Genomic DNA, 9,482 nt, shown 5'->3' on the forward strand with positions numbered 1-9,482 from the left:
TTTGTTTTATTTTGCTTTGTGAATTGCTTTGTCCGGTCTGTTATTACTTGAAACCACTTAAATCCTACTTTTTATACATAATAAAATCACCTTTGATTATTAAAAAGCCCAGAGTAAGTAATTGATACCCGGAGAAGGCAAAGATCTGTGCATCTCTCTCTCTCAGTGATATAGAGGGTGGACATTTTGTGAATTTACCCTGTGTAAACTTTACAGAGAGTAAAGCAGATTTATTTGGGGTTCAGGCTCTCAGAAAGGCTGAACAATGAGTGCTGAGAAAGTCCCTGTTAACTGAGAAGCCTCTGGGCTGAGTGAATCTCAGTTTCTGTGAACTGCAGAGGTGCACGGTCCAACCTCTGGGTCTGTGCTGAAGCTGAACTGGAGTGTCTGGCTCAGCAAGACAAGAGAGGTGGGGCGGCCATTCTGGCAGGAGGGTTGTCATGAGTGGTAACCCAGCACATCAAGTGACAGTCTCAAGGGGGTCTCTACTTAATTAGGCACTTTAAAACTCCCCAGTTTTTTGGCAGATAATTTAGCAATTTGCTGAAAAGGGCACTGATCTAACTCCTGTCTAAAAGAAAGAAAAATAAATAAATATTGGACCAACTCAGCTCTGGTACTAACATTTTTTTTCATCTTACATCAATTCACTGAAGGGACACTGTTGAGTTTTAAAATTTGAATGTATATTCTTAATTTTTGACTAACTGAGGAAAGAGAGAGACTCCATCAGGATTCCTGGGTTCTATCTCAGCTCTGGGATAGGAGAGGGGTCTAACAGATTACAGCAGGGGATGATCAATCTACAAGCTATATAAGAACATCAGAATGGCCACACTGGGTAGGAGCAATGCTCTATCTCTCCCAGTATCCTGTATTCCAACAGTGGCCAATGCCAGGTACTTCAGAGGGAATGAACTGAACAGGTGATCATCAAATCATAGAATCATAGAATATCAGGGTTGGAAGGGACCTCAGGAGGTTATCCACTCCAATCCCCTGCTAAAAGCAGGACCAACCCCAACAAAAATCATTCCAGCCAGGGCTTTGTCGAGCTGGACCTTAAAAACCTCTAAGGATGGAGAATCCACCACCTCCCTAGGTAACCAAGGAGCCTGCCTGCAGGTATGAGACAGTACCAGGGGAGCACGGAGTGCCATGGGTTAATGACCCAAGGTCTCCCTCCGCCCTGCAGTAACTAGACACTGCCAGATCCCCTTTTCCAGTTGAAAACTGGGTACCTGGCAACTTTAAATGGCACCTGGACATGGAAACCAAAACCTAGGTCTGGCTGCTGCCAGAATGGGCAGGTGACCGTGCTGGGCGGGAGGGGGGCGGAGCTGGCTCAGTTGAAGGATAGAGCCTACCCAGCACATAGATGTAATGTGGGGTACTGGGGGGGGACAGTACAGGGAGAACCAGGCTGGGGCAAGGAGTCATCATGTGGGGAGGTCATGTGTACTCCCCTTTAGCTTGTACCTGCCCAGTGTGTGTGGGTGGGTGGGGGGGCACCAGTAATTTATGAGTGCAGGTGACACTTGCTGAACAAGGAAAGTGAGAGTGACAGTTTCAGCGTGTGTGATGGATAGCGGGGAAAACACGCATTCATTGTCCTTTTCGCTGTACCTCGGCTTGCTTTTCTCTTCCTGTACATACCACAAGGCAGTCTTTTTCAGGACATGGATGTCTGTCTTATATAAAAAATCAAAATTAGACGTCAGAGAGCTCTAGTGCAATTGATATATTGCTGTGACACTCAATACTCCCAAAGCAACACCCTGGCAGCCCCTATTTTCACCTCTGTTATATAATTGCAAAAAATCTTGTACAAAATATGTCATGTGAGATGTCAGTAGAATATGGCAGTTTGCTGAATATGATTATCCTATTTGTATGCATGTCTCATTTTTGTATCTTAAGTCATTAGTATCGACTATCTACTTGTATTTCAAATGTGTTTGCTCCTGTTGTGACAGATTTTCGTTACCAGTCTGCCTGGGCCCACAGTTGATCAGGCTGGGGCCACAGGATGTTTCTGGGGAGGAGATGACGAGGCACACCAAGTGTCTACATTTTAAAGCTTTATTAATAAAATAATAAAATAACAGCAGAGAGTGTTGGAAATGTTCCCACATCACTCGGGAAGAAAGAAAGCGCTACTGCCCCAAGCCCTAACCCACTTTCATACTCACACATGCACGACCTAGACTGGCCAAGTCTGGGTGTAACATCAGAAGAAGAGGGGCAAGGTGGACGGGAGTCCTGCCCTGGGCCCAGGCTGTCCAAAGATCTGCTGTGCTCTCCAAATTGCTCCAGCTCTCAGGAGGGTTCTAAGTCCTGGGCTCCTTTGGGGGTGTTCCATTCCATGACCTTTGTTTCTAGTGTTCTTTGTGTCAGTCTAAACTGCCTTGCTGTGGCCTCCTCGGTTTCCCAAAACATCCCAGCTAGACTTTGTTTTCCTCTTTGTTTTTCTGCCATGCTGATCTTTGCTGTTTCACTTGTTTTGGGCTGCCTCTGCAGGTCTGTGTCTGTTCAGTTGAATCTTTTTTTTTTCCCCCACGGCTGGTCGGAGTGAATTTTAATCCCCCGTCTTTCCTGGCAGGCAGCCAAACATTAGCTGTGAGCAGTGTCCTTGGGCTGTTGGTCTTATCTTCTGACCGAGCTAGCTGAAATGTTGAGTTAACTTGTTCTCTGCTCTCTTCTTCTTTTCCACCTTCTCGGCCTCTCGTACCCTGTAAAGGAAACTTCCACGCCCCACTCGCACACCTTTGACCCTCCCCAAGATGCTTTGCAATGCTTGCACCAGCATTAGCAATATGCAGTGCTGATCTGCCTTCCCAGGGGACTGCCTGAGGGATGGGGCCATTGGGTTGTGACATTCCCCCTCTTGACCCCGAATCAACATTTTGTTGTGAGGGGTCACCACTTCTATCCCCCCGTGACACAGTTGCTGGGGTTACTCTTGGCCATCTACATAAACAGCAATATAACATATACAAAATTGTTAGGGCAGCAACAATTGCATATGCCAGCCAATAATGACTTCTAGCTCCATTAGCAACATAGCATAGCACCTCCCCCTGTTGGCACAGATGCCCCACTCGGATGGCTGTGGCAAAGGCAGCTTTCTCCAGATTAAACAATGTAAAGGAGGAGGTATCTGTCTGGAATATGGTCAGTTGTTCTCAGGTGTGCATCAAGGGCAGGAAAACATTGGGTGTAATCCATGAAAAATTAAACACAACATAGTTAGGGATATTAACCATACTTTGTATAACTGCGGGCCAAAGCATCGAAAAATTTTGTGCCTGAGACTGTAATAGCAAATCAACGGGTGCCTTAGGGTCGGTGGTTCTCCAAACACACAGAGGTATTGGTAAACACATGGGCCTTAGTGTGGGTGTATCCCGATGCCTCCCCTTCCCAGCAGATGTGTTGACCCACCTCATAAAAGCGGCCTGGCACAGCCTTTTCTCTACATATTATTTGAGGGGGCTCCATAGGCCACACCTGCCAGGTGTTGCCCTCTGCAATCCATATGTGCTGATAGAAGATGTAGCCAGCACATACTGCTTAGCCATGTCGTTGGTGGGAGCCACCTCCCACACGTCGCGATGGACCACCCAATCCCAGATCCCAGATAATACGTGATGTCACCTTCTTAGGATGCTAAGCCACAATTTTCCCCTCTCCCCTCCACCAATGGATAATTGGCATTTTATTCCACCATGGCCAATTCTGAACAGTGGTAAAATTAACTAAGGAGGAAAAAAGCGTCGGACACCCGAGGATGCCCATAGATATGTGCCACCATACATACATGATCTTGTCCTGATGAATTTTGCAGGCTTGAAGCAGCAAGAGCAGTCCCACCACTCCTGTCCCTGGGCTCCGACTATTACTGCTTGGTCCTGTTAACAAAGCAAGAGGGAAAGAAAAAGAACAACCCAAATGCACCTATTGGGGAAACTGAGGCATGGATGAAAACTCTCTACATTATTAGTTATTCCATTACAGCCCTCTCTGGCTTTCGTTATGGATGTTATTTGTCTGGTTCAGAAGGCTACAATAACAATATTATGCCCCGAGATTATTAAATGCTATTGCTTGCTAAAGGACTTCCCATTCCACTTCCACTCCAGGCCACCACAGTTGGAACAGAGTTTGTCCCCATGGAATCCAGGGGAGGCTCGGGGCCATCTACCAGGTATTTTGCTGTGGCCCTGCCATGTCTATCCAGACTATGCCCTGTCTCCAAGGCGCCTCCCCTCCAGCCTTGGTCCACATGATGGCTCGGACCCCACCAGCATCTCGAGCCAGGGAGAGCCTTTAGAGATATCTTCCCGCCTCATAATTATGAGCATCTCAAGAATCCCATGGCCAGCTGGAAACCCGGATGGTCCAGGCAGGTGGCTGGTCCACAACTGAGACCCATGATGCCATGGCAAGAAACCTAGGGAGAAACATATAGTTTGAATTGATTGGCATGTGCCCGTTTTAATTTACCAGATAGCTGCAGGTGGTACAGTACCAGGGAGGTGCAGTTCACAATGGAGTACAAACCCACCCACTTAATGTCCAGGGTGTGGGCTGCTTTCCCCAGTTTTTGCAACATTACCTTGTCTTCAATTTGCCATCCCCAGATGTCTTTAACGACAATCCCCTTACACTTGGCCTTTTCCTTATCTAAAGCAGCCTTTACAGCTTCATGGGTTTCACAGAGCTCCTTCCTCAACTGGGCAAAGCTGAGACATTTTTGGTTGTGGCCACAGTAAATGTGATTATTGGTAAACACCGTACTGACATTACATTTATATTTATTTACGAATGGGGTAGCTAACACTTCCATCCTCCCAAAACACTCCTTCCCCGAAATTGACACATACACATTGCCCATTATGCAGTACTTTAATCTCCTTATCCAATTCATTCCACATACGGGATCCCAGTGAAATGTTTTTACTACAGGGCTCTGGAGCAACAGGCATGGACAAGCACACCCACTTCTGAGGAGTCCACTTGGTACAACCTCTGGTGTCCAATAGCTTCCCTCCCTCCCCAGCCCACTGGCTCGAGGTCCGGGGTAGCCAGAAGGATCCCGTGTGCAATATGGGGAGTGGGCTCTCTCCATTTCTTTGCCTCCAGAGCCTGTTGGTGTGCGATTTTAACAACAATTTCCCCCAATTACAAGGTCTGGCCTTACTATGCTAAATACATACCGCATCCATTCGTACTGATAAGTATCAATCAGTGATCTTTTGCTCTGCTTTAGCAAGTGTATGAAAATTTTAGTGTTTCCTGATATTATCCAAAACATTTTGCGTTCCAAGGTGAACAAAGCAAATATCTGCATTACAGTACATTCCATAGCTATAGCAGGATGGTTTTTTTTATTTCCATTTATTTCTGTATTAGGCTGTCCTGTAGCTAGGACAGAGAGCTTAATTTATTCTTAATCACCTCCAGGTCTACAGCATTTATAATCCCTGCTCCAAAACCAATTTTTCCTAATATGATGTCTGCTACGTGAGGAGGTTTCCCTGCAGCATTCGATACACAAAAATGCAGGAAGACACACAACACAAGACAAAACTCAAAACACAATTTCTATTTTGACAGTAGATTCGTGGTATTTTTGGTTGCTTTTCAGCTGGTACCAGCTTTTCCTGTTTTTCTGAAAGACAAAATAACATGTTTCTACCCCTTTGGGGGTGGCAGATGATTGCTCAAAATATTCCTTTCTTTTACAAATACCCTTGTTGATTGCAGGCAAAACAGAGGAATTACCCCCATATTTTCCAGTGTTTGTTCTATAGGCAGGCCAGGTTTCAATGGCTTCTACTTTTATGAGTTAGGTAATTTGTATTCCTATAGATGCTTTCTGGCTCGCTTTTGGATTCCAAGCTATTAGCAGCTCAGAGACTGTCTTACAAGGGACACAATCAGCTTTCACCAGAGTTCTGATTACTGTTCACTTTCAACTCCTGCTTACATTCCCTTTGTACATTTGGGGGCAGTTATGTTCCAACAGAACCTCCTTATCTTCTTTTAACGAATGTGACTAAATTGTCCCTAGTTAAATCATTTCACTTAGACAGTCTCTTTGCCTGGATTATTTACAGACATTCCTTTGGAAAAGGGCCCATTTTTCCTTCAGAGTGGCTGCAAAGAAACCAAGAATTTTCTTTTCTTTAACACTTTGACAGCATTGAACTGCTTAATTCCCTCCAGCCTCTGCAGAATTAACTTCTCACTCTCTTTCCTTAAATCACTTGCTTATCTCCCAAAATGACACCTTCATCAACTCAGATGTTACCATTCCAAGTACTATTTCAGGGTCTGAATTTCCCATGCCTGTATTTACTGCTTCCTTTACTCCTGCCACTATGCTCTCAGTGTTTCCAAACCATTTTCCAATTTCTTTGTCTGCTGCCTGCCTTCTTGTCTGGGCCAAGTCCTTTTTTTTTTTTTTCTATCTGTACTGTCCCTTTCCATGGGCACAGGCTTTGTTCCACTACTGATTTAGCAAGGAGGGTGGGCTTCTCAACTAGCTCCCACCCCTCCTGGTCCCTTGCCTTTTCATAATCACCCCATGTGGTACTCACCTCATAGTTGGGGTGCCATATACACAACCTTCTCCCCCTTCACTCGCTGGACCTCTCCTCAGTCTTAATGAGGGCCGCTATAGGGTGCAACAAGGTTCCGCCCGAAATTGAGGATCCTCACAAAGGGAGAGATCAAAGCCCTCACAGGGGTCATCCAAATCATCCCCTGTGAGGCTCGGCACCTGGACTGAACGTACGGCCAACTGACATTTTAACTGTGGGCACACTGCCTTTGAAGTGCACTCTGGGTACAAATGGTCAAATCTTTGACGAGTCCCTGAGGGACTGGTACTTGCTTAGCCAATACTTCCAGGAGGGTGAGTTCCGCCTTTTCCACCAGGAAGTCCTGTCTCAAGGCTTGCAACTTGTCCTGGGCATAGGCTTGGGTTGCTGCCTGGTTAGTGATCTGCGCTTTCAATTGCTCAGTTCTGAATACCTGTTGGGTACACACCTCGTCCCCTCTTCCTAACTCTTCTTTCTGTCCCGACAACATTTGATACCACATGGCTGCTGCAGTCCATATTAATTCCACAGCTGCCCCTAGATTTTTACCCTTCTGCTTTTCATACTTGCTCTGCCCCTGGGAGGGGTTTTTTATTTGGTATATGAACCCTCAGTGGTAGAAGGCCAAGAAATACGGAGGTTGTGGCCTACCAGCAGGACTGCACTGGGTCTCTGCAGGGGCTCTGAGTCTTTTCTGACTGCCGTTGCACATTGAGTGGATGTTTTCAGTGAACTCTCCACAATGACTCTAAGATCTCTTTCTTGAGAGGTAACAGCTAATTTAGATCCCATTATATCATATGTATAGTTGGGATTGTTTTCCAATGTGCATTAATTTCTCCTAAACATCCTGGAACATACTTTGGGAAGTGGTCAGAGCCCTCCAGGGTGTCTAGGGACCACCTCCTGCAATTCATGGCTTCTCCTCCAGCTTAATTCTGTCTCCCTGATGCAGCCATAGCTCTGCAAACAAAGAGCCCCCTATGCTGCCCTTGCGCCTCTCTCCTGTCCTATCTTCTTCTGGCTCATCTAGTTTCCGTCTTTTTAAAGGACTGGACCAACACTTTTTCTGTCTGTTCCTCTTCTGGGAGGTTCCATTCCTTCCATGTCCACCAGTCCACAGAGAAGCTGGAGTAAACTGGTTTTATCTAGAATACATTTACTCCCTTATTCTGTCCAGGCGAGAACTTGTTAGGGCTGATAGTCTGTAATGACCAACCTATATATAGACAGATGCCGCCGTCTGAGCCTCCTGCCCATTAGTGCAAGGAGCATAAGTGAAGAGTTCAGGAAAATCCCAAAGATATAAGAATACAGACAGTGCATACAATCTAATGTGAGTTAATAGGGTTAAAACATCTGTTTGATGTGCAGTGGAAATCAAACAAACAAACAAACAGAACATTGGGAATCATAAAGAAAGGGATAGATAATAAGACAGAAAATATCATGTTGCTTCTCTAACAAATCCCTGGTACGGCCACATCTTGACGATTGCATTCATATGTGGTTGTCCCATCTCAAAAAAGATTTACTGGAATTGGAAAAGGTACAGAGAAGGGCAACAGAAATTATTAGGGGTATGGGACAGATTCTATATGAGGAGAGATTAATAAGACTGGAACTTTTCGGCTTGGAAAAGAGACAACTAAGGGGGGATACGACAGAAGTCTATAAAATCATGACTAGTGTGGAGAAAGTAAATAAGAAAGTGTTATTTACTCCTCATAGCACATGAACTAGGGGTCACCCAATAGAAGTAGTCAGAAGCAGATTTAAAACAAAAGGAAGTATTTCTTCACAGTCAACCTGTTGAACTCTTTGCCAGGGGAAGTTGTGAAGGCCAAAACTATAAAATGGCTCCAATAAGAACTAGATAAATTCATGGAAGATAGCTCAATCAATCGCTATTATCCAGGATGGGTAAGCATGGTGCCCCTAGCCTCTGTTCGCCAGAAACTGGGAGTGGGCAACAGAATATGAATGGCTTGATGATTCCCTGTTCTGTTCATTCCCTCTGGGGCACCTGGCACTGGCCACTGTCGGAAGACAGGACACTGGGCTAGATGGAACCTTGGTCTGACCCTGTATGGCCATTCTGATATTCTTATAGAGACCCCCAGATGTATCTGCCCTCCTCCCCTGGCTGCAACGAACTAGACCCCACTCTCCTTCCAGAGCTGAGGTAGAACCCAGGAGTCCTGATGGGGTGTCTCTCTCTCTCAGCAGAGCTAGTAACAAAGTAAGAATATACATTAATATTTTAAACCTAACCAGTATCCATTATGTGACTTGGCACAAGATGTCAGAACATGTTAGTATTAGAGCTGAGTGGGTCTAATATTTATTTTATTTTCTCCTAATATCAGAATTAGATACAGTGCTCCTGTCAGCTAATTGCTAAATTATCTTCCCAAAAAATGGAGTCTTGAAGACCCTAAGTAGCCCTTGGAATAACAGTTAAAGTTGCCACCCCTACCAAAATCTGAAAATGCTCTCTTGTAGCTTGTATGGGGGGAGGGAGATGGAAAGGAACCAGCAAGAGACAGGGAGAGGGGAACAGAGGAGCAAGAGACAGGGGTGGAGCCTTGGGGGGAAGTGGTAAAGCAGGGTGGGAACCTTGGCAGAAGAGGTGGGGCAAGAGGTGGGGTTTCAGGGGTCCAAATACCAGCAATTAGAGACATGGTAAACCACAGAATTGTACACAGACCTATTCCCCACTTTGTCATGCTGACACAGCACAGAAAGGTCAGGAAAGTATCTAATATCTTTTTTACTGTCCGGTAAGTGATTCAGGGAAGAGGGTCCAGCACCATGTCACCAGCTAGCTCTGCACAGAGCTCGGTCTGAGAGCCAAGGCACCAGGAGAAAACC

The sequence above is a fragment of the Mauremys mutica genome, chromosome 1, assembly GCF_020497125.1.
Source record: "Mauremys mutica isolate MM-2020 ecotype Southern chromosome 1, ASM2049712v1, whole genome shotgun sequence".
NCBI classification, from domain to species: domain Eukaryota; kingdom Metazoa; phylum Chordata; order Testudines; family Geoemydidae; genus Mauremys; species Mauremys mutica.